General features: G+C 38.4%; 1 pseudogene; it reads left to right on the top strand.

Annotated features, from left to right (window-relative positions):
* The first annotated feature begins 2,434 nt into the window (after positions 1–2,434).
* LOC136202508 (uncharacterized) lies at positions 2,435–3,509 on the top strand (annotated as a pseudogene).
* Positions 3,510–23,554: the final 20,045 nt, after the last annotated feature.

Below are 23,554 nucleotides of genomic sequence, written 5' to 3'. Positions count from 1 at the left end.
TTTCTTCTCTAGATTGAGAGGGGATATTTTCTTTGTTCGTGGTCTCGATCTACTTCACCTTTATGCTTAACACATGTAGTGACGTATCTAGGATTGTTTATCGTGATTTATGAGTATTAAATTAATATTTTTTAGTGTTTTTACATAAAAAAAAAAAGTTAAATCTTTGTTTACAGTTTCCATAGAATTTTTAACGTTTTTCGGTAATCAGTGGGTGCCAAAGCCTCCAAAACTCTCTTGACCCTGTCCCTGAACACACGCTAATTCGAATAGATTTTTATTTTTTGGATAAGGTGCCAAAACGGGTCTATTGTTTTTGGAAAAGTATTAATTTAGGCTACATGTACAAAATAACACCAATATAGGCTTAACGTTAAAAAAAGTATCAATTTAAGCTTCGATAACAGATTGGACACGTCGTTTGTATTACTTCATTAAGTTCTGAAGAGATAATAATATTCTAAGGAACTTTAATTCTTAAAAAAAATAGGTTTGAGGTAATTTAAATGTTGTTTGATTAGAAGAGATAATGATTTTTAGAGAGTAAAAGCTAAAAAAAAAACGGGATTTTGGAAAATAAAAAATGTGGTTTCATGGTAAATATCATTCTGAACAACTTTAATTCTTGAATATTTGTATTTCGAGGTCGTTAACGATCATTTTGAGAAGTTAGTTGAAGTTGAGTGGTCACTAGTGTTAAAAAGTGTAAAGTTCAGTGGCCATACTGTTAAGAATCGAAGTTCAATGACCACAATGTTAAAATAGATAAAGTTCAATGGCCATGATGTAATTTTCCCAAACAATAAGGATCCTTAAAATTAAAATCATGCAATTCTCTATATTTTGTTTTGGATTAATTACATATAGATGTCACGTGGTTTCACTGATTTACAAATAGATGTATGAGGTATTTTCTTTTTGCAAACTCAATTATGTGGTTTGCAAAATTTTACATTTGGGTTTACTTTATTAGAATTTGACTGATAATGACTTCAAAATGAAAAAATTTAAGAGTTAAATGATATTTTAAGCAATTTTAATTCTTCAACTTTTTAGGTTTGAGGTCATTTAGGTATAATTTTTTTTATGAGAGAGAAAGTTCATGTTTAGAAAGAGAAAATTTAAAAAATGATGATTTTGAAAAATTAAAAATATGCTTCCATAATAAATATGATACTAAACAACTTTAATTCTTGAAAATTTTCATTTTGGGGTCGTTATCGACTAAATTTGGTAAGGAGAAAAACATGTAAATTGTGTTTGAAAAAAAATAGCATAAGTATCGATCTGGTAGGGCTGTAAATGAGTCGAGCCGCTCATGAGCGGCTCGGTAATCGGCTTCATAAAAGCTCGGCTCGGCTCGATTCGATTTGTAAACGAGCCGCTCGTGAATACGATTTAAATGAGCCAAGCTTGAACAGGCCAAAACTCGGCTTGAAAGCTCACGAGTAGGCTCGATTAGAATATTTATGAACAATTTTAGTTTTGTAAAAAACTATATAATTTTGTGTTAGGCCATCTCCAAGAGCTCTCTAAATATAAAGAGAGCCCTTGAAATATAAAGAAATCCATCTCCAACGGAGCTGGATTTGCTTGCGGCAAAGATGCTGCAAGCGAGTTCGCTCTTCATATTTGAAGAGCCAACTTGCTTGCGGCATCCTTGCCGCAAGCTTTGTTGGATTATTTTATTATTATTTTTTTTTAAATTCTTTTATATGTCATGTTAATTTATCTTTTTTATTTTTTTTTAAATCCTTTTAATGTTATGAATACAAGTTTAATAATATCTATATAGGAAAAAGATGAACTTGTATTTAAATAATCCTGTAGCAACTCTTTTAACTCTTTTAATAATGTATTAATTTCATTTATTTATTTTTGTACATTTATATTTATTATTTAGATATTATTTTTTAGACATATTGATGTTATTTAATTTCTAATTGTAGTGTTATTTGATTTTTTTATTGTGTTGTACATCTAAATATTAAATTATAATTATAAAAACACTAAATATTACATAAATTATAAAAACATTTATATATTACACGAACCATAAAAGCGTTACACGAATTATAAAAACATTACACGAATTAGAAAAACATTACACGAATTAGTAAAAACGAAACAAACTAGAAAAACAACAAAGAAAACATACTACTCAATAAGGTCCTAAATCATTTCCACTTCCACCAAGATTTTTGAAAACCCCGGAAAATTCAAAATCAGCTGTGGTAGGTGGTGGTTGTGATTGAGTAGCTTGCGTTTCCGCCAATCTTCTTGCATAAATATCATTTTTACTTTGTAGAAGCTGAGCACGTAAAAGTGGATCCGGGATTGAATTTGGATTTTGCATCAATATACTATTTTCTTGCATGACTACTAAACGACGTTCCCGTTGATCAAACCTTTTCTTGCAGATCGCCAACTTCATATGGATTATTTTAATGAGGAGCCAGTATTCAATGAAGAATATTTTCGTCGTCGATTTCGAATGTCTCGTAGCCTTTTTCTTCGTATCATTAATATAGTGAAGGATCATGATGGTTACTTCCAACAACGACGTGATGCTACAGGTAGACTTGGATTATCGACGATGCAAAAAGCAACTGCTGTTTCTCGAATCCTGGCATATGGTGTACCGGCTGATGCAACAGATGAATATATCAAAATAGGCGAGTCTACCGCAATTGAAAGTGTGAAGCGATTCTGCCGTGCTATTGTAGAGATTTTCTCGGACCAGTATTTAAGAGAACCAAATGCCAATGACATAACAAGGCTACTCCATATTGGTGAACAACGTGGTTTTCCAGGAATGTTGGGGAGCTTGGATTGTATGCACTGGAAATGGAAAAACTGCCCAACAGCTTGGGCCGGACAATTTGCAGGGCGTTCTGGAAAACCAACTATAATTCTAAAAGCAGTAGCTGATTACGATCTATGGATCTGGCATGCGTACTTTGGTATGCCGGGGAGCAACAATGATATCAACGTATTAGGTTCATCTCATTTGTTTTCTAATCTGGCTAATGGTATAGCTCCTCTTGCTAATTATGTTATTGAAAGCAAATAATATAACATGGGCTATTATTTGGCTGATGGAATATATCCGAAATGGTCCACACTTATTCAAACAATTCACGAGCCTCGAGATCAAAAGAAAATGTATTTTGCTATGAAGCAGGAAGCCTGTAGAAAAGATGTTGAGCATGCATTTGGAGTGTTACAAAGCCGATTTGCCATTGTTGCAGGGCCGGTACGCTACTGGCGTAAACAAGTCATCCATGATATTATGAAAACATGTATTATTCTGCATAATATGATTATTGAAGATGAACGTGATTTGCGTGCACCGGTCATGGATTCAGTTGTTGCTCCAACACCAACAGTTGAAAATGTGCACGATGAGGAGGCCTATTTTCGTAATTTCCTTCAATGACATAAGAAAATGAAGGACAAAACTGCACATTTTGAACTTCGAAATGCTTTGGTGGAGCATTTGTGGAAGTTTCGTGGCAATTCCATATAACTAGTTCTTTGTTTTTTCATTAATGTTGTAATGTTTATTGTTTTTGAAATGTTTTACTTTTTTTTAATGTACTTTCCTTTAGTGTTTTTGATTGTTTAAGTTTTTTTTAATGTAATTTCTCTTTAGTGTTATTGTAATGTTTTAATTATTTTTAATGTATTTCTTTGTTCGTGTTAAATCTTATATCTTTTTCAAATTTTATAAAATTATATTTCAAATTAATAATAATAATTCTGTAGATATCACATGGGATAGTGGGTTCTGTAATGATTCCCAATGATATCACATGGGATAGTGGGTTCTGTAATAATTCTGTAGATAGCACATGGGATAGTGGGTTCTGTAATGATTCCCAAGGATATCACATGGGATAGTGGGTTCTGTAATAATTCTGTAGATAGCACATGGGATAGTGGTTTCTGTAATGATTCCAAAGGATATCACATGGGATAGTGGGTTCTGTAATAATTCTGTAGATAAGACATGGGATAGTGGGTTCTGTAATGATTCTGTAGATAGCACATGGGATAGTGAGATTTATGCTATCTATAAGACTCACCCATCCCAGCCTTCATTATCACCCACTTGTGAAAATGGATCCATCAAACTTCCCCATGAAATATATAGCATCATCACAACCCTCAATCAGTCTAAGTGTACTCAAAAGATGATTGAATATCAATATGATGTTGTCCGCTCTTACGGACAAACATTTATTCAACCGGAAATGTTTCATCCCGATTTCCCGTTTATGTCTTGTTTCAAACTTCCAATAAGGGGAGAGTTTCCCCATGAGCTCAATGCACATGTGTTGGTTCTTATGCTACATGCATTACATACCAATGTAATTTTCTTTATCTGAATGGTGTGATGGTCTTTGTGGGGGTACTATTCCTGCTAATGTACAAACATTTATGAAATGGTTTATGCCACTTGATGCATGGAATGCACATTTTTCTCGATTGTTGTTTGAAAACACGAGGGTTTTTAGAGCAAACTATACACAAAGGAAAAATATTTCTGTAATATTTTTTCTAAAAGTGACACCGTCTACTACATTTCATGAGCTTCATGGTGCTTATCCAACCTCTTTATGTGCAAATTGGCAATCTCTTCGTGGTGCATCTATTTCTCTCCAACGAGCAAGTGCGCAGAAAAACAATTGCAGTGAAGTATGGGGACGTGCTGAAACACCATGGGCAAGTCTTCCATCTGATTATATCGACACAATCCATGAAGCTGTAGAGATTTTCGAGACCGAGCAGTCTGTTGGGATTGATATGAGGGATTAATGTGTTTTTTTAATTTATGTGTGTTGTATTAGATTAATATACTTTTCTTTAGTGTTTTTGATTAGTTTTTTTAATGTAATTTCTCTTTAGTGTTATTGTAATGTTTTAATTTTTTTAATGTATTTCTTTGTTCGTGTTAAATCTTATATTTTTTCAAATTTTATAAAATTATATTTCAAATTAATAATAATAATAATTAATTGAATTATTAATTATTGATTTTAATAATTATCATTTAATTATTTAGTTTAAAATAAAAATAGTAAATTATAAAACATGATAATAATTAATAAATGGATATATTTTGATTAATAATATAAAGTATATAAATGTTATGTGAAAAATGAATATAATAATAATAAAAGTTTTAAAGAGTTGGTAAAATAGAGTATATGGTTGGAGAACTTTTACTGTAGCAACTCTATATTTAAAGATATAGTAGAGAAAAATGAAGATAGAGTAGGCTAAATAGAGAACACCGTTAGAGATGGTCTTAGTTCACAAATATCTAAATTTAATATTATTTCATTTTATACTAGATGAGTTCGTTCACAAACATAATAAATGAGTAATAGACGAACTATTTGTAAGTATCTTGTTTATTTATTCACGAATTATGCTTGTGGGCTTGTTTATGTACACAATTAAAGAGTTATTTGCGAGCAAACTTCACAATATAATTAACAATTTACGCACAAACAATTCATGGTTAGATAATTTTTTTAATAAATCAAGTCCAAAGAGGATTTTGGGCTTGAAACAAGCTTGTTGAGCAAACTAAAGCTCGGTTTGGACTCGGCTCGTTAATTTTATAGCGAGCCGAGCTTGAGCAGGCCAAAACTCGGCTCGACTCTATTACATCCTTAGGCTCCGGCCCCCAATCTCTGAGCTGGCTCCGTCCCTGCTTTTTGCCAACTTTCTATATAAAAAAAATAATTAAAAGCATCAATATCATTAATATAGGATATGGGATGGGCCTTTCATTTGGGAAATGAAAGAAATTGGATGATATACGGAGAAGAATATGAACATCTAATGGGATTTGGGAAGCTATAGCCATTTAGGATCTCGGGTTTTACTTTTATTATTCAAAATCCTTTCATCATAAACTGACTTAGGTATCAGAACGTGACTCCAACCCCCTCTAATCTACGTTACTATTTTATAAGTTAATTATCCACGACATCGGATTATTAAAGTATTTTCAATACGTAAGCAGAATCAAGTAACCAATTATCAGCAACACATTTTAAAATAACATGCGAAAATATTAATAATTAATTTTTCGACATCTCAACCTGCCATATTTTCTCTATTTTTATTTTACTTATTATAGAATGGTATGCCATTAATTGGGTAATCTATAGAAAGACTCAATCTCAATTATTGTGAATTTCTCATTACATAAAATGTCAGTTTTGGCATATTCAGCATAAAATCATGTGACTATAAATAAATAATATAAATTTTAAAACTGTTTACCAAAAAATATAAATTTTAAAACCTAGTATTCGTGATTCATCACAATTTATTAAAATATAGTAACATAGTATAAATAAAATCAGAGCATGCTTTAACGAGGCAATCAATATGTTTGTTAATTGGGCTAATTACCAATCTAGCCCTTTTAAAGAGATTCATTAACGTATTTGACACATTTTTCTTTCATCTTTCAAATCTAAATATTTTTATCCACTTTGGATAAGAATACTCTTATTTCAATTCATTTTCTTCCTCAAACTCTCAAACTTTGTCTCCTGATTTGCCTGGAAATCCTTTTGCTCATGCTTTCGATACCGCTGATAGAGTTGAATGATTGAGTTCTCATTGATATGAAAGTGTGTATTTATACACAAAAATACAACTGTAAAGGCCTATGATTGTGCCTATAATAATGCTAGAGTAAATACATCAAAATACAATATATACATATCTAATACACCCCCGTAGTCGAAACGGGAGGAGGACGAACGTTGAGACTAGACCTGAAGTCATCAAAAAGCACTTGTGGAAGGCCTTTAGTGAAGATGTCTACAATTTGATGTCGCGAAGGAACATGGAGTACCCGCACCTCTCCTTTAGCAACCTTCTCTCGAACAAAGTGAATGTCCATTTCGATGTGTTTCGTACGCTGATGTTGTACAAGATTACCGGAGAGATAAACTGCACTCATATTGTCACAATATACCAAAGTGGACTTTCGAATCGGGCAGTGAAGTTCAAGAAGAAGATTGCGAATCCAGCAGGTTTCCGACATGACGTTGGCCACCCCACGATACTTAGCTTCGGCACTGGAGCGAGAAAGTCTAGGTTGGCGTTTAGCAGACCAAGACAGAAGATTATCTCCCAGGAAAACACAGTATCCTGAAGTCGAGCGGCGCGTGTTCGGACAGCTGCCCCAATCCGCATCAGTATAGGAGACCAGAGAATCCAGAGAGGAGGCTGTCATTGTAAGATCGAAGTTCATAGTTCCCTTGACATAACGAAGAATTCTTTTGATGGCAGCCATATGTTGAGTTTTTGGATCATGCATGAACAGGCACACTTGCTGAACTGCATAGCTGATATCAGGGCGGGTGAGTGTCAAGTACTGTAAAGCCCCATCCAGACTGCGATACTCGGTTGGACCATGATAGGGAGATCCTGAAGAGAGACTGAGCTTCTATTTGGTGTCAACTAGAGTAGTACAAGAATTTGCAGAGGAGAGACCGGCCTTTGCTATAATTTCAGAGGCATACTTCTTTTGGGAGAGAAAAATAGAGCCCGGGTGCTGCAAGACAGAAATCCCTAAGAAGTAGTGCAAAGGACCCATATCCTTCATAGCAAATCTGAACTCAGTTTCTTGATGATAGATAGCCGGAGAGCATCAGAAGAGGCAGTAAGGATAATGTCGTCTACATACAAGAGCAAGTAAGCTATCTCACGGCCTCCTCGAAACATAAAGAGAGAGTGACTAGAGGTACTGTGAGAAAAACCTAGGGTGGAGAGAAAAGTAGCAAACCGTTGATACCATGCATGTGGAGCTTGTTTAAGACCATAAAGTGATTTCTGGAGCAGACAGACATGTTCAGGATGAGCGGGGTCCCGAAACCCCAATGGTTGATGCATGTAGACGGTCTCATGAAGGTCACCGTGAAGAAAGGCATTTTTCACGTCTAACTGATGTACGCTCCAACGTTTAGAGAGTGTAATGCTGAGACGGCTCTAATTGTCACAGGCTTCACAACTGGACTGAATGTGTCACCACAATCAACCCCAACAAGCTGATTCAAACCATTTCCCACTAGCCGAGCTTTGTAGCGTTCAAAAGTTCCATCTGCATTAAATTTGTGCCTGAGAATCCACCAACTACGAAGAACATTAGCATTAGAGGGACGAGGTATGAGGACCCACGTCTTATTTTCAATAAGAGCTTTATACTCTTCAGTCATGGCTTGTTTCCAATTGGGATCTCGTAATGCAATGGAGGGATTTGCTGGAATAGGAGAAATGGTTTGTGTATGAAGGTTAAGGCGGCGTTGAGGTTTAAATATGCCATCTTGGGCTCGGGTCCGCATGGAATGAGATGGTGGTGGTATGGGTTGAGGCTCGGGAGATGGGCTTGGGTCGGTCAAGGTAGGGGAGGTGGAAGATTGAGGAGAAGGCAGCAGGGACGTGGGGGAGGGTGGAGCTGGGCTGTGTGGTGTTTGGCCGAGGCAGAGGAAGGGCCGGATGGGCCTGGGGTGGGAGTGGAAGAAGGGGTGCGTGTGGGAAGGGGGCCAGATATGGGGCTGGGTGGTGGTGTGGGTAAGGGGATGGGCTGGGTTATGTGGATCTGTGGGGCGAAGGGGAATGGGCTGGGCCAGGGGCAAGGAGAGCCCATCAGGTAAGGGAGGGCGTGTAGGATTACATACGGCAGTTTGGGCTTGGAAGGGAAATTGTGATTCGTCAAAAATAACGTGCCTAGAAATGATGATCTTACGAGTTGAGAGATCGTAGCACTTGTATCCTCGGTGATTTAACGGGTACCCTAAGAAGACACAAGATAGAGAACGAGGTTGAAGTTTGTTGTGGGAAGTGGAAGGAATTGAGGGGTAACATAGACAACCGAAGATACGAAGATGACTATAATTAGAAGCGCGATGGTAGAGAGTTTGTGTGGGAGAAACGAATCCTAGAGTTTTGTGAGGAAGAATATTGAGAAGGTAAGTGGCATGAGCAAGAGCATGAGGCCAAAGAGTTAAAGGGGCGGAAACGTGAGTGAGAAGAGTGCGAAGCATGTTATTGGTTGTTCGAATTGTTCGTTCAGCCTTGCCGTTTTGAGGAGAGGTATGTGGACATGAGAATCTAAATTGCATGCCATGAGTTTGACAAAAACTATGAAATTGAGAGTTGATAGGGGCGTTTCGTCCCTATCTTTTAGCGTGATTTACGGTTTAAATTTAGAAGAAATAAATAAGTTTAATTACAAAAATAGAGTGTTTTAATAAAATAACAAAATAAAAATAAATTCCTTACTTTCGGTTAATTTCCTTTATTTTTAGTTAAATTTAGAGAATAAAATGTCAAGCTAACTCGGCTCTCAAGATTTGTATTTCAGGTACGAGGAAGGAGTGAAAATCTACTCAAATATGCGGGGCGTAAAACATGGTGTCAGAAATAATTGCCTTATCCGCAGGCACCATGTGGAAATGACTCAGCATACGCGGGGCGTATGACACATGTCGGAAATGATTGGCCTAATCCTGAAAGTCAGACTGCATTGTCTCCCGGAGTCAACTCTCCATACGCGGGGCGTATCATCCTTTACGCAGGACGTATCATCATATACGCGGGGCGTGTATCACCATACGCGGGGCGTATCATGGGATTTCTGCACCAAATAATGTTGCTCCATACTTGTACCTTATGAAGTTACAATTCTACCCCTGGGTTGATGTATAAATAAGAGTGGCTAGCACTCATTTAGACACCCAGGACTACCTTCTACTATCTATCTCCTACCTTCACCTTATAGTTGTTGTATAGTTTTGGTTTTAGATTCGGTTTATGTAATAAAACTCTCCCACCTCGAGAGCTTGTTCGGTTATTCCGGCGTTCCATCAACATTCTGCTCCATCATTCGTCACCAAGCTCGAGAGTTCCACCTCCAAGTCCTAAGCGACGGCCTTGAGTCCGGTTGGCTAGTTCCGAGGGTCGATTCTTCCCTCTTCGCTTGCTAACTAGCTTGCACTCTTCCTATGTACTAGGCTTGGTTGTATTCATCATTTTTATTCTCCATATTTATAATATATGATTTGCAATTTCCGTTTCTATATACGTGTTAATGTTTATTACTTGCTTTGATACTTATAATTGACTATTGTGTAGGGGAACGCGATTTCCAACGCCATTCGGGCTATCTTTAGGGATTCATATAGGTGTTGCCTTACCGGAAGTGACGTTCCAGAAACCGTAGGAATTGACACACCATGGAACTTACGGGCCCTAGTTTCTGATCCCCAGCATTAGACACGCCTTGACTAGGAATCACGTAGTCTAAGTACCTCATGGATCGGTCGAACTACACGTAGTCGTCTTTGCAAGAGTAGACCATTAATCTATATATTCAGAGTCTTTGTTTGTCATATTTATAACTTATCGTCACCATTGCACTTCGCAGAGTATTTGCTACATAAATCTGTCTCACCATAGTTAGGAGTAGTTTGTAGTTGTGTCTTACTTTACCCCAAAGTAATCACCGCTTAAATAACATACGAAACCGAGTCGTCTAATACTTGTAATTATAAATCCCGCGGATTCGATACCCGGTCTTAACCGGATTATTACTTGATACGACGGGGTACACTTGCCCCTAAGTAGTCGTTGCGTCTAGTGAATTTAGAGCAAGTAGAAAGACCACATCCATAGTCCCATAGCACACTCATATCACACTACATCCGTAAACACACCGCTAGACAAAAACTTACATCAAGTTTTTGGCGCCGTTGCCGGGGATTTATAATTTCCTACAATATTAGACAAAAACGTTTTGTTGTTAGTTTAAGCATTTGTAAATATTGCTTTCTTTTTGTGAATAATTTATTTTATTTCGTACTAATAATCTTTTCCATGGTATTATAGTTGTCATCTGTGGGACGATCTCATGGGCGACGAATGTTCGCACCAACAATCGTCCTCGCAATTCGATGTGGTAATCTCTATGCTTAAAGATATTCAAGTGAGATTATCTAACAATGAGGCATATTGCAGGGATTTGGGAAATCAAATCGCTAGATTGACGTTTCGTCTCGATTCAACCGCGGACGAATCAATTCGAGACACCAATCCGGGTGATCAACATGTAGAGGTCGAGTTAATTGAGCCCTCTCAAGAGGAATCCCCAAATCATGTAGGTTGTCTCAACTGCGAGGAGCCAGAAATCCTAATCGATAAGCCGGTCATGTGTGAACCCATGGAAATAAATCCAAAGCTAGAAGAGTTCGAGGTTCCATCTGAATTTTTCACCCTTTTTGAACTACCGAAGGAGTCGAAAAGGGAGCAAACTAAACTCTTCAATAATTTTTGTAAATATAGTTTTTGGTTTTTGTTAAATTTCTTTGAAGCTAACAATCCGTTTTGTAGGTACGGATTGTTTATTCAAGAATTTGCATTTCTCACGCGAATGGAAGCATACACCTAGTGGGAAATGCTAAGTCGAGCTCACCGACTATAACGTAGCGCTTCTTGGGAGGCAACCCAAGCTCGAATAAGGGAGTTTTCTTTCCCAACTTTTATTTTACGTATGTCATTCCTTTTAAAATAAAAAAAAACAAATCCCACTTTATCCAAAAGAAAATATGCCACGCGGGGCATACATACCTATACACCCCGCACACCGTACTTGTTATTTTTGTTTTTGCGTGAGTTAATAACGTTCACGCGGGGCGTATCCCTTTTACGCCCCGCGTGCCCCACCTGCTAAATAAATAAATTGTCCAGAGACAGGAACACGCGAGGCGCCTCTCCAAGTGCGCCCCGCGTGTTTATGTCTCTGGCCCCAACGTGCTTAAAAAGCACCTTTTGCGCGGGACGCCCTCTCAGGTACGCCCCGCGTGGGGACCAGACCATCTGGGCCCTTCTTTAAAGTTAACTTTACCTTTATTTTTGTTTTTGTTTTTCTTTCTTTTTCTTTTGCGACGTTTTTGGAATAAACGTCATTTTAATAATGCTGAGGGCCGTGCAACCCCGCACTTTCAGTTTGTTTTGCACTAAAAAAAACAAAAATAAAAATTAAATAAACAACAAAATAATTAAACTAATTTATTGACTCTTAAATGTATTCCGACGCACTACCTCCTTTGAAAATTGATTAAAGTTCCGTTATTTGTCGTTAAAAATAAAAACATCGGAACACAAAGGATGGTTTAATTGAGAAATTAGTATAATCATCTATGAAAAGCACGTAATATCGATAACCACTAGTGCTTAAAACTAGAGAGGTCCACACATCACTATGAATAATATTAAAGGGCATGCATGAATTATTACTGGAATCAACGAAAGGTAACTTAATTTGTTTCCCAAGTATACACGATTTGCAAATAGAAGCATCCAAATTGTTATGAGAAGGAATAAAATTATTGTTCTTAAGAATATTGAAAACATGAGAACCAGGATGGCCCAAACGATTATGCCAAAGAGACGGTGATAAATTAAAAACAGCAAAACTAGAAGAGGAGGACGACGCAGATGAAGTTACTGGATAAAGGTCACCGGTGGTATTACATCTCATAATAGGGATCCCCGTGAGCAAGTCCTTTATAGAGAAACCAAAAGGATCAAACTCCATAGACACGTTATTTTCAACAGTAAATTTCCGCACAGAGATAAGGTTTTTAATTATTTTGGGGAGCATGCAACACATTGTTCAAGGTTAGGGATTTGGCATTATTAGGTAAGGAAGCGTTACCATGACCCACGATAGGAATACAATGACCATTACCGACAATAATACTATTATTAAAGCTCTTATTTACCTCCATCCCCTGTCATGTGGGATGTTGCGTCAGTGTCCATAAGCCATGGATATGCAGGTGGTGTGATAACCAGAGTGTGCATTGCGGCTTCAATATTTGTCGGTGTGTATGCTTGGACCACATGGGCCTGAGGTCACGCTCCAAGAAGGCCCGGCTACATGAGGGAGGCTGCTGGTGGCTGTATGTGGCTACGGGCCTGTATGGGACCACGGGCCTGATTTGTGTACATGGGCCAGGTGGGGTAGGGGCATCGACTATAAGCCCATGGTGGCGGTGAAGCCCAAGAGGAGTACCCCCACCCACCGCTTGGCTGCTGCTGTTGTCCTTTCGGACTCCACCTCCCGTAGCCGTCGGACCACCAACCTCCCCCGCCTCTGCCGCCCCGTGATCGACGACCTCCACCGTTTCTACCACCGCGGTGCACAAAGTGGGGCCTGTTTGAATGCAGCTACTGACCCGAGAATGATGGAGGGAATGAAGCCGGCAGGGAATTATTTGTCACGGTTAATACGGCGGAATCAGTGGTGGCGGCAGCGACGGTTTTACGACCTCGGGCATATTCTTCCAATACCAACATTGATCGTGCCTTGTGAAATTCCGGTAGGTGATCTCCATGCCGGATTTGTGTGCCGAGTGTTTCATAAGCGTCCGTGAGGCCGGAGAGTAATTGAAGAACCAATTGATCGTTTGAAACCGGAGCACCAACGTTGCTCAATTGATCTGAGATGGATTTCAAGTGTTGGCAATAGAAGGATACATCATTAAAATTTTCCAGCTTTGCAGTAGCAAGTTCTTGTTGGAGGTATAAAGCCTTAGAGTTTTTATTATCGGAGAATTGTCCTTCCAGTTTAGTCCAGGCAGCAACGGCGGTAAGGTTTGGGGCAATGATACTGTTAAGAAGTTCGGATGAGATTGTGCCATATATCCATTGCAAAACAATTGCATCAATACGGGACCATAAACTAGGGTTTTTGGATTTCATCACGGAGGAGGAGTTCTCGAATTTGTCATCGGAAGAGGCAATGATATGATCTAAGACGAGAAAGGCTCGAGCATGTGTCTTGAAAATTTCAGCCCATGTGGTATAGAGGCCCTTGCCGGATTCAAGGGGGTCGCGAATGAAAGAGGTGATATTGTTAACATGGAGGGCTGGATGGGTAGGGATGGCAGTGCTGGTGCCGGCGGCGGCTGTATTGTCGGCGGGCATGGTGGAAAGATGAGAGGGGAAGAGGAGATAAGATAAATTAGGTCGAGTAAATTGAGGAAACAGAAAGAGAGAAGAGTAGGATCGTGAAAGAGAGGGATTTGAGGGAGAGAATTTTTAGGGGCCTGATACCATGATAGAGTTGAATGATTGAGTTCTATTTGATATGAAAGTGTGTATTTATACACAAAAATACAACTGTAAAGGCCTATGATTGTGCCTATAATAATGTTAGAGTAAATACATCAAAATAAAATATATACATATCTAATAACCGCCACCAAAGTAACACCACAACACCTTGTCCATCAGGTTTCTTATAGGATTGAAAAAATATTCGGAATTAGAGCAAAAAACTCAAAAATTATCTTAGAATTATTAAAATGTACATGAATGAAAGCACGCAGAGAAGATCAATCGGATGATTTACTATCTCCATTCCTGATTTCCCTTCTCCATCTGTTTCGTTCTTCATTTTACATACACATTATTCAAGTACGTAGTTGGTTAGTTGAATATTTTCTCGTTGAACCTGTCATTTCCTGTCGCATTTGTGACGAAATTTGTCACAAATGCGACAATAATGTATGAATATGCTTAGATCTTAGGTTGAATTATTGAATTTTGTTGTAAGAATTTGAAAGAAATGAAAAGGAGATTTTTGTCCAGAATGAATGAACGTTTCTAATTTGGTAAAATGAAAGGAAGTGTGTCAAATATGTTAATGGACCTATTTGGTTAGATCTTAGTATTGGCCCTTGTTAATTCTACCCTAATAATTTTTAGAGGGTAAAAAAATAAATAAATTTTATAATTTGGTTGATTTGTAAAAACAGTCGACGTGGTTTAAAAAATTTGCAAATAAAGGTATGTTGTTTTTGGAGATTTTAAATTCAGTCATTCTTTAAAAAAAAATTGTTATCGTGATTATTAATAATCACAAAGAAAAAACAATTTGAAACTCATGTAGATTAAAATAATAGCTATGGAAACGTGTTATAAATTAAAATTCTATAATCGTTCTGAAAATTAATACAAAACCTTTTCTAAAACAAAAAAAAAAAAATTCAAAACCTGCATTTTCCAAGTAATGCATATGTATTGATAACGATGTGAAAAATTAAGATCCAGCAGAATCAGATATTCTTTTGTTAAATCAGATATTTTATTCGACTTTTATCAAAATCTTTTAGATGATCGAGAGTTCGAATCTGGTAAGCTGGTGAATTTGTGGAATTAAAAACATATGGTGAGATGGATTTGTGTTGTACACGCTATAATTTTAGAGGACATTTGCGTGTCGGATGTGTCAGATATTAATATAAAATCTATAATTTAAATATCAGTTTAAACTTTTAGTTCATTCTGTTTCATGACATTATATAAAGCGTTCTTAGTTATTTAAATGATATCTCTTTACACATCACAAAATATTACTTCTTGCCTTTTCTAAAATTATAACTGATTTGGCTGTTGAAGAGTCTTTCTCCGAAATTTAGCCAATATATATCTTAACACTAGAAAAATATAGAATTAGATCTTCCAAAAGAACTATCCGTCAGAGATTAATACAAGATCTATAATTTGGTCTTGACTTTTGATTAGAGTTTTTAGTTCAATTGGTTATATAATATGGTATCAGAATCTCTTGTATCAAATTGTCGAGGGTTCGAGTCCTGACAATCTCATTAATTTGTGGAATTAAAAACAAATGGTGGGATGAGCCTGAATTGAGAAAAAGAAAGATGTGAAGGTTTTGACCTTAAACGAATAAAAATAAATAATTTTCAAGCTAAACTCGAAGGAAATCACAAAGATTAGCTAGGGATACAGAAGAAATGTGTTCTTCGAGATATTGAAACCTCAATGAGGATCTGCAATAGATATTGTTGGAAAATGAATGAGATGATTTTTTAACAACACAATTTGTTGTGGAAAGTATATTAATTATTGATCTGATACTCAGTTTAAATACAGCAGAAACACAGTTACAGAAGAACTGTTCAATAACTACATCCTACAAATCAGTGATTTAATAACCACTTCAGGCAACTGACTAAATCATACAGATAAAAATACAGGATAAGGTAGCAGTTACTAAAGCATAAATTTAACACTCCTCATTGCTTTGGTTACTGCAAACTCTAAGCTTTTCTCTAAGGAACTTTGAAGAAACATTTGTGTCCTGTTTGTTTTTTTTCAATAATGAGGTCTGCAAGTGTGCGCTGTGGACATGTGTCTTTAGACAAAAATGACTCAAGTATTTTCTCCTCATGTTCATCAATCTCATCATAAACACCAAATTGAGTTTGAGTTTCAGAGAAACCATTAAAATTGTCAAGATGATGAGGACATCCGGTCCCTAAAGGATGAACCGGAGTTGAAGGATGGGACCCGTGGAAAGCGAACCGAGGGGGATGAAGGAAAGGGCGGAGAACAGAGCACGCGGAGCGTGTCCATTGGGACGCGAGGCGTGAAGGACTCGAAGTCGGGGGAATAACCCAAGAGGTCATACACGCGGGGCGTGTATGGCGAGACGCGGGGCGTGGAACCAGCCTCCGATGAGAGTTCAGATCAGGAGGTCAAGTACGCGGGGCGTATGTCTCAAGACGCGGGGCGTAAGAGTACCCAACAAGAACCACCAAGTCCAGGGACACATCCACGCGGGGCATGAGCGAGGCCACGCGGGGCGTACCTGGGTTGGAGAATACTTCCTCCCCAAGTTCTTATTGTTAAGGACAATATCTGCCACCTCTTATTTACTGTTTTTCCATTAAACTATTTACCATGTTGCCATTGAACTTATTTACCCTAATATATATCCTTATGTATTTCCTATTTTACCCTTAGGGCTCCTTAGTTGTTGGTAACCCTAGGGGTCGTCTTTTAGTCTTTATCTTTAAATTAAGGGGAGTATATATTCTCCATCTTTTGTAATGTTGGTTAACTTTTGATGAATATTATATTTTGAAGCCTCCATTGGAGCAAGGATTCATTCCTTTTGGGTTTATTCAACCTTCAAGTTAAGCTTGAGAAGTTTGTAATCTTTATTGGTTTACGATTAAAACCTCCAGTCGATTTTAATCTACATCATTTGGTATCAGAGCCGAGTCGTTTTCCTTGACCGGAGACTTTTTCTCGGAAATGGTTCAGCCACGTATCACCACCGAAGCCATTGGAACCAATGATCAAAGGTTTGAAGCCTTAGAAGCAAGTATGAAGGCAATGAATGACAAGATGATGGAGTTTGAAGAGAAGCAAGAAACGGGTAGAAGAGAAATGCAACTTGCTATGGAGAGACTTGTTCTTGAGTTTCGGAATACCCACACTCAACCCACCAGAGACCTTCACCGGAAAAATGAAGAGGCTATCCGGCCTCCACCGGATAGACACCCGACGCCACCTCCTTTGAGAAACCAAGCACCACAATGAGTGGACCCTCGGGTTCATGAGGTAAGGCATCCTAACGCCATGGTTATTAGAAATGCTGATAGTGATAGTGACGACGACCTATTTGATGATTTCGACTTGAATAGGATTGGTAGAAACATGGGTATTAAGCATGATGTCGGTATTGGGAATGTTAGGCATGTGAATAATATGAATATGCATGAAGTTGTTGGTCCCGTGCATGTGCGTGCCGGGAATTTGGATATTTTGAATGATGATGATGTAGGTGGTCATGGAAGGGGAAATTATGGAATGAATGATCCGTATGGGGGTCATGATATTGATAGGGGCGGATATAGAGATAGAATGAATGGGAGAGTGGGTTATGGGGGACACTATGATAGGGATGATGCTTTCAAACTCAAGGTTGATCTACCTTCATTTGGAGGGGAACTTGACATTGAGGGGTTCCTTGATTGGTTGCTTGAGGTGGAGAGGTTCTTCGACTATGCGGGGATACCGGAAGATAGGAGAGTTCGGGGAGCCTCGGTATGGTGGGATAATGTGAAGGAAGAGCGGAGAAGAGGAGGAAGGGAACCGATTAGGTCTTGGAGGAGGATGAAATCGATGATGAGAGAGCAGTTTTTACCACCCGACTACGAGCAGTATATTTACAGCTCCTACCGGAATTGCTCGCAAGGACCGAGGAGTGTGCACGAGTATACTTCTGAGTTCTTAAGGCTTTCGGCAAGGGCTAACTTGTCGGAAACCGAAAGCTAAAAGACTTCAAGGTATCTAGAGGGGCTACGATATAATATTCAAGACAGAATTGGGACACAAATGGTAATCCGGATTCAAGATGCAAGGAACCTAGCTTTGAAGGCCGAGTCTCAATTGAATGTTAGGGCACGTGACGGATACTGGAGGCCGAGAATTGAGGAAGTTTGTAAAGAGGGGGAAGAGTCCAAAGAGGTGGGCAAGGATAAATGTGGTGCTAGTTCAAGTGGAACCAAGATCTTGAGTGGGGGGAAATCACCTAGCGGAGATGTGCGACCCTTTAGGACAGCCGCCCTTCCTAAGGGCAACAACCCGTACACAAAACTGGCTCCGTTTAAGTGTTTCTGATGCAACGAACCGGGCCATCGTTCGAATGAGTGTCCAAGGAGGAGGAGCGCTAATATGGTTGAGCGATGTGATGATGGTGATTATGGAGGTAATGATGAGTTGTATTGTGAGCCCATTGATAGTGGATCATCCGGGGATGAGCGGAAGGTCCATGTAGTGAAGAGGGTATTGATGTCGGTTGAACAAGAGCATGACCCGAGGCACCAATTGTTTAGAACTAGAGGTCTAATCCACGGGTTGAAATGTGAATTGATTGTTGATGGTGGAAGCCAAGAGAACATCCTTAGCAAAGCCGCTTTGAGCAAATTTGGCTTAGTGCCCGAGGCACACCCGAAGCCATACCGAGTGGGCTGGATCAAAGAGGGGGAGAAGCTTAATGTCACCCACCGGTGCAAGGTTCCTATCTCTATTGGGGCCTACCAAGATGAGGTTATGTGTGATGTGGCTGATATGGATGTGTATCACTTGGTTCTTGGGAGGCCTTGGCAATTCGACCGTGACGCCTCACATGCCGGACGGGACAACATGTACACCGTCTTCAAAGATGGGGCCAAGTATATTCTCATATCGTTGACGGGTCCTACTAAGGGAGAAAAGAAAGCGGCATTGATTGCGTATACTAGCCGAGAACCGACGCCGCTAGAAGATACCCGCGTTGAGCAGCCCGTCGGATTGTTAGGTGTGGGTAAGCCGACCCAAGAGACGAGTATTGCTAGTGGGGAGAGCGGAGCATCAACCTTGGGGGTGAGTCATCCTTGTGCTATCATTGAGTTGGGGTCCAACTCCTCTAAAGAAGGAGAGTATAATGAGGACATCTGGTCCCTAAAGGGTGAACCGGAGTTGAAGGATGGGACCCGTGGAAAGCGAACCGAGGGGGATGAAGGAAAGGGCGGAGAACAGAGCACGCGGAGCGTGTCCATTGGGACGCGAGGCGTGAAGGACTCGAAGTCGGGGGAACAACCCAAGAGGTCATACACGTGGGGCGTGTATGGCGAGACGCGGGCCGTGGAACCAGCCTCCGATGAGAGTTCAGATCAGGAGGTCAAGTACGTGGGGCGTATGTCTCAAGACGCGGGGCGTATGTCCCAAGACGCGGGGCGTATGTCTCAAGACGCGGGGCGTAAGAGTACCTAACAAGAACCACCAAGTCTAGGGACACATCCACGTGGGGCGTGAGGGAGGCCACGCGGGGCGTACCTGGGTTGGGGAATACTTCCTCCCCAAGTTCTTATTGTTAAGGACAATATCTGCCACCTCTTATTTACTGTTTTGCCATTAAACTATTTACCATATTGCCATTGAACTTATTTACCCTAATATCTATCCTTATGTATTTCCTATTTTACCCCTAGGGCTCCTTAGTTGTTGGTAACCCTAGGGGTGGTCTTTTAGTCTTTATCTTTAAATTAAGGGGAGTATATATTCTCCATCTTTTGTAATGTTGGTTAACTTTTAATGAATATTATATTTTGAAGCCTCCATTAGAGCAAGGATTCATTCCTTTTGGGTTTATTCAACCTTCAAGTTAAGCTTGAGAAGTTTGTAATCTTTGTTGGTTTACGATTAAAACCTCCAGTCGATTTTAATCTACATCAGGTCCCCTTCTTCATCTTCTTTTTTATTCCTGGCATTTTCTTCTTCAGCTAAAGCAAAGGCTGCAAAGGCAGTAGTACCATTAGGATTTTTCTCCTCAGCCTCCTCTTGAATTTCCTTCTGCTGAATCAAGGCCTCTTTCAAATTTTTTGAACTCAAACCTGATGAGATCATCTTTTCACAGACTTTTGAATTAATTTGTGTTTTAGTAAACACTTTTTGCTCCTCCTTCAATGGATTCAATGCAAAGATCTTGCCTTTCATCTTCACTTTGAAGACATCTTTGTCTGCTGAATCCTTTATAATGCAGTGATTTGTTTCAAATAGAACTTTGAAACCCTTCTCAAGAAGTTGGCCAACACTTAACAAATTTTGATTTATGTTAGGCACAAATAATACATCTTTGATTATTTTTGTACCTGAAGTGCTCTTAATAGCCACTGCACCTTTTCCCTTCACTGGAATGTACTCTCCATTTCCAATTTTAACTTTGGAAACTGCTGATGTATCTAGCTCTTTGAACAAAGCACGATCATAAGTCATATGGTTCGTACATCCGCTATCTACAAGCCAATTATCACTTGAATTTCCAGGAGCGAAACATGAAGCCACAAAAAGATACTCATCTTCATCTTCTTCGTGATCAGCAACTTGAGCAACATTTTTCTCATGGGTTTCTGAATTTTGTTGAGTGTTGCTTTTGCAAATCTTTTGATGATGTCCCATCTTTTGGCACTTCTCACATTGTTGATCTGGTCTTCTCCAACATTTAAAAGGTGGATGACCTTTCTTCCCACAATGATGACAAGGAGGAAAGTCACATTTATTCTTCTTGTACTTCATCCCTTTTTCTCCGTGGCTAGATTGAGCCTTTGCAAATAATGCACCTTCAACAAAATTCTGAGACCTCAAAAGTCTCCTTTGCTCTTGTGCCTGCAAAGCGTTCAACAACTCTGCCACACTAATTTTTGACAGATCCTTAGTGTTTTCCAGAGAAGAAATGGTTGCTTCAAACCTTTCAGGAACAGTAACAAGAATCTTTTGAACTAATCTAGAATCAGGAAATTCAGTACCGAGTAATCTTACTTTGTTAGCAATGCTAAGCAATTTGTCTGAATACTCTTTGACAGTTTCTGAATCCTTCATCTTTTGAAATTCAAATTCTCTTATTAAATTAAGAGCCTTCATTCCTTTGATCTTCTCATCTCCTTCAAATTCCTTCTTCAAGAAATTTCAGACTTCAAAAGCTGATTTCATTGTCATGATTCTGATAAAGATATCAGATGAGACTGCAGCAAATAACGTAGCCCTGGCCTTCGACTTTCTTGATTTCTTCTCCTTGTGATTTTTTATCTGCGCCATAGTTGGATTCTCGGACAATGGAGGAACTTCGTAGTCCTCTTCAACAGCTTCCCAGAGATCATTAGCCTCCAGATGTGCTTCCATCCTTGCTGCCCAAATATGATAACCTTCACCATTGAAAACAGGTGGTGCTAATGCAGTAAATGGAGTTTGTGACAAATCCATAAAGAAGAAGAGAAAAAGAAATAATAATAAATTCACAAGTCCCTCAAGAAGAGAGCTCTGATACCTTTTGTTGGAAAATGAATGAGATGATTTTTTAACAACACAATTTGTTGTGGAAAGTATATGAATTATTGATCTGATACTCAGTTTAAATACAGCAGAAACACAGTTACAGAAGAACTGTTCAATAACTACATCCTACAAATCAGTGATTTAATAACCACTTCAGGCAACTAACTAAATCATACAGATAAAAATACAGGATAAGGTAGCAGTTACTAAAGCATAAATTTAACAGATATATTCTTTAAAATCCACTGACTACATATTTATAATCTAAAATCGACATCTTAAAATAACAAATTTTACCCTCACTGAAATAATTACAATGGTCCCTTGACACAAAAGAGATAATTAAGATGGGAGACCAAATCCTGTCATCTTGCACGCTTGCAAATGCAAGCTTCTGAACGAATCCTCAAAAGCAAAAGACTCGGTGAATAAAATTCGAAAAGTGGCAACCGGGTCCCCAAGGAAGACATGAGGGATTCAGTCATCGAGTTACAACCAACTACAAGAAAAACGGTAATTAGCAACCGAAAATCCGGTTTCTAAATCAGTCTCTAAGATAATTTTGCGGATAGATTTGTATGCTTTATGACAAAAATGCATCAGTTGGTAATTATTGTGTTGCTAAATTTTTGAGACAAGATCTTACTTTATGGTTGCAATTTTCGCGACCAAAAGATTGATTCTAAGTACATGGCAAAGGTTTATATAAGTCAAATTATATAATTTAAAATTTTAAGTTCAACATCAGTAATTAATTTTTGTTTTTATAAAGAACTTCTTTCATTTAATACTTTCCACACTTGTAATATTTAATATTTAAAATTCATTACATAAATTTGTTTCTATTACTTTCACAATAGAAATTGCTTTAGTAAATTGTTATATGCAACATTATAGTATGATCTAATTTGTTTCTGCCCTAAGTTGAGCTAGAAGAACACAAGCATTATTAATTATTGCTTGAGTTTGTATTACTGTATGTTCTTTTTTCTTTCTATAATTACATTTACAGGTTGACTAGAGGTATTGTTATGGTCAATTCTTTTCCACAGTGATAAAACATAAACATGAAAGTAGAAGGATGCGGTTGAAGATCAAGCTTGCAAGTTTATAGAAAAATTTGATGCAATGGCAAATTAATAATTTCTGCCAATTATTATAACATCCGCAAATTACCGTTGGAGCAGAAACGTAACATTGGGAATAAAGAATGGCTCACCATCGTTATATCACGCCACGTGGCAAGGGGGAGGGGGGGTACCCCATGAAGAGACATGCGCCAAACAAAGTTGAATGGGTAGGACCGCCATCCATTCTCTACCCATGTGGATCCGCCTTTACGCCTCTTCTGAAATGGTCTCAAGTGAGCTCAAGCGTTATTGCTATTAATAACATTAAATACAGAACTGACGAACTTAAGGAACAATAAATAATCATAAAGAGTCTTAATGGCATGACTTATCAGATATAGTATCATTAATGCTCATAGGTAACAGAAATCTATATAAATACCTCCATCCACCACCTACATCTCTATCTACGTTGATTCACAGAGTTTCACCATTGGATATCTTAGTTCTCTCAGAATATATTCGATTAAGTGATTATTAAACCGAGTTTTAAATTTTTTTTCCTGTGAACTTTGAATCCAACCTACAACAACAAAATGAACGACACCTATTAAGCTTCAATTTATATCAATACTGTTGCTAACTTTGTGTTTCAGTACTAGAGGCTAGGTTAGTGAGAAGAGAGGTAGATTTACAACGACCAACCGTGGGTGAAAGAGAGAGTTTGGTTTAGGTTTTTTCTATTCAACATGAAA

This window comes from Euphorbia lathyris, chromosome 8, assembly GCF_963576675.1.
Source record: "Euphorbia lathyris chromosome 8, ddEupLath1.1, whole genome shotgun sequence".
Classification (NCBI taxonomy): Eukaryota; Viridiplantae; Streptophyta; class Magnoliopsida; order Malpighiales; family Euphorbiaceae; genus Euphorbia; species Euphorbia lathyris.
Note: the sequence above shows the minus strand (reverse complement) of the source record. Positions and strands in the feature narration are given on the sequence as shown.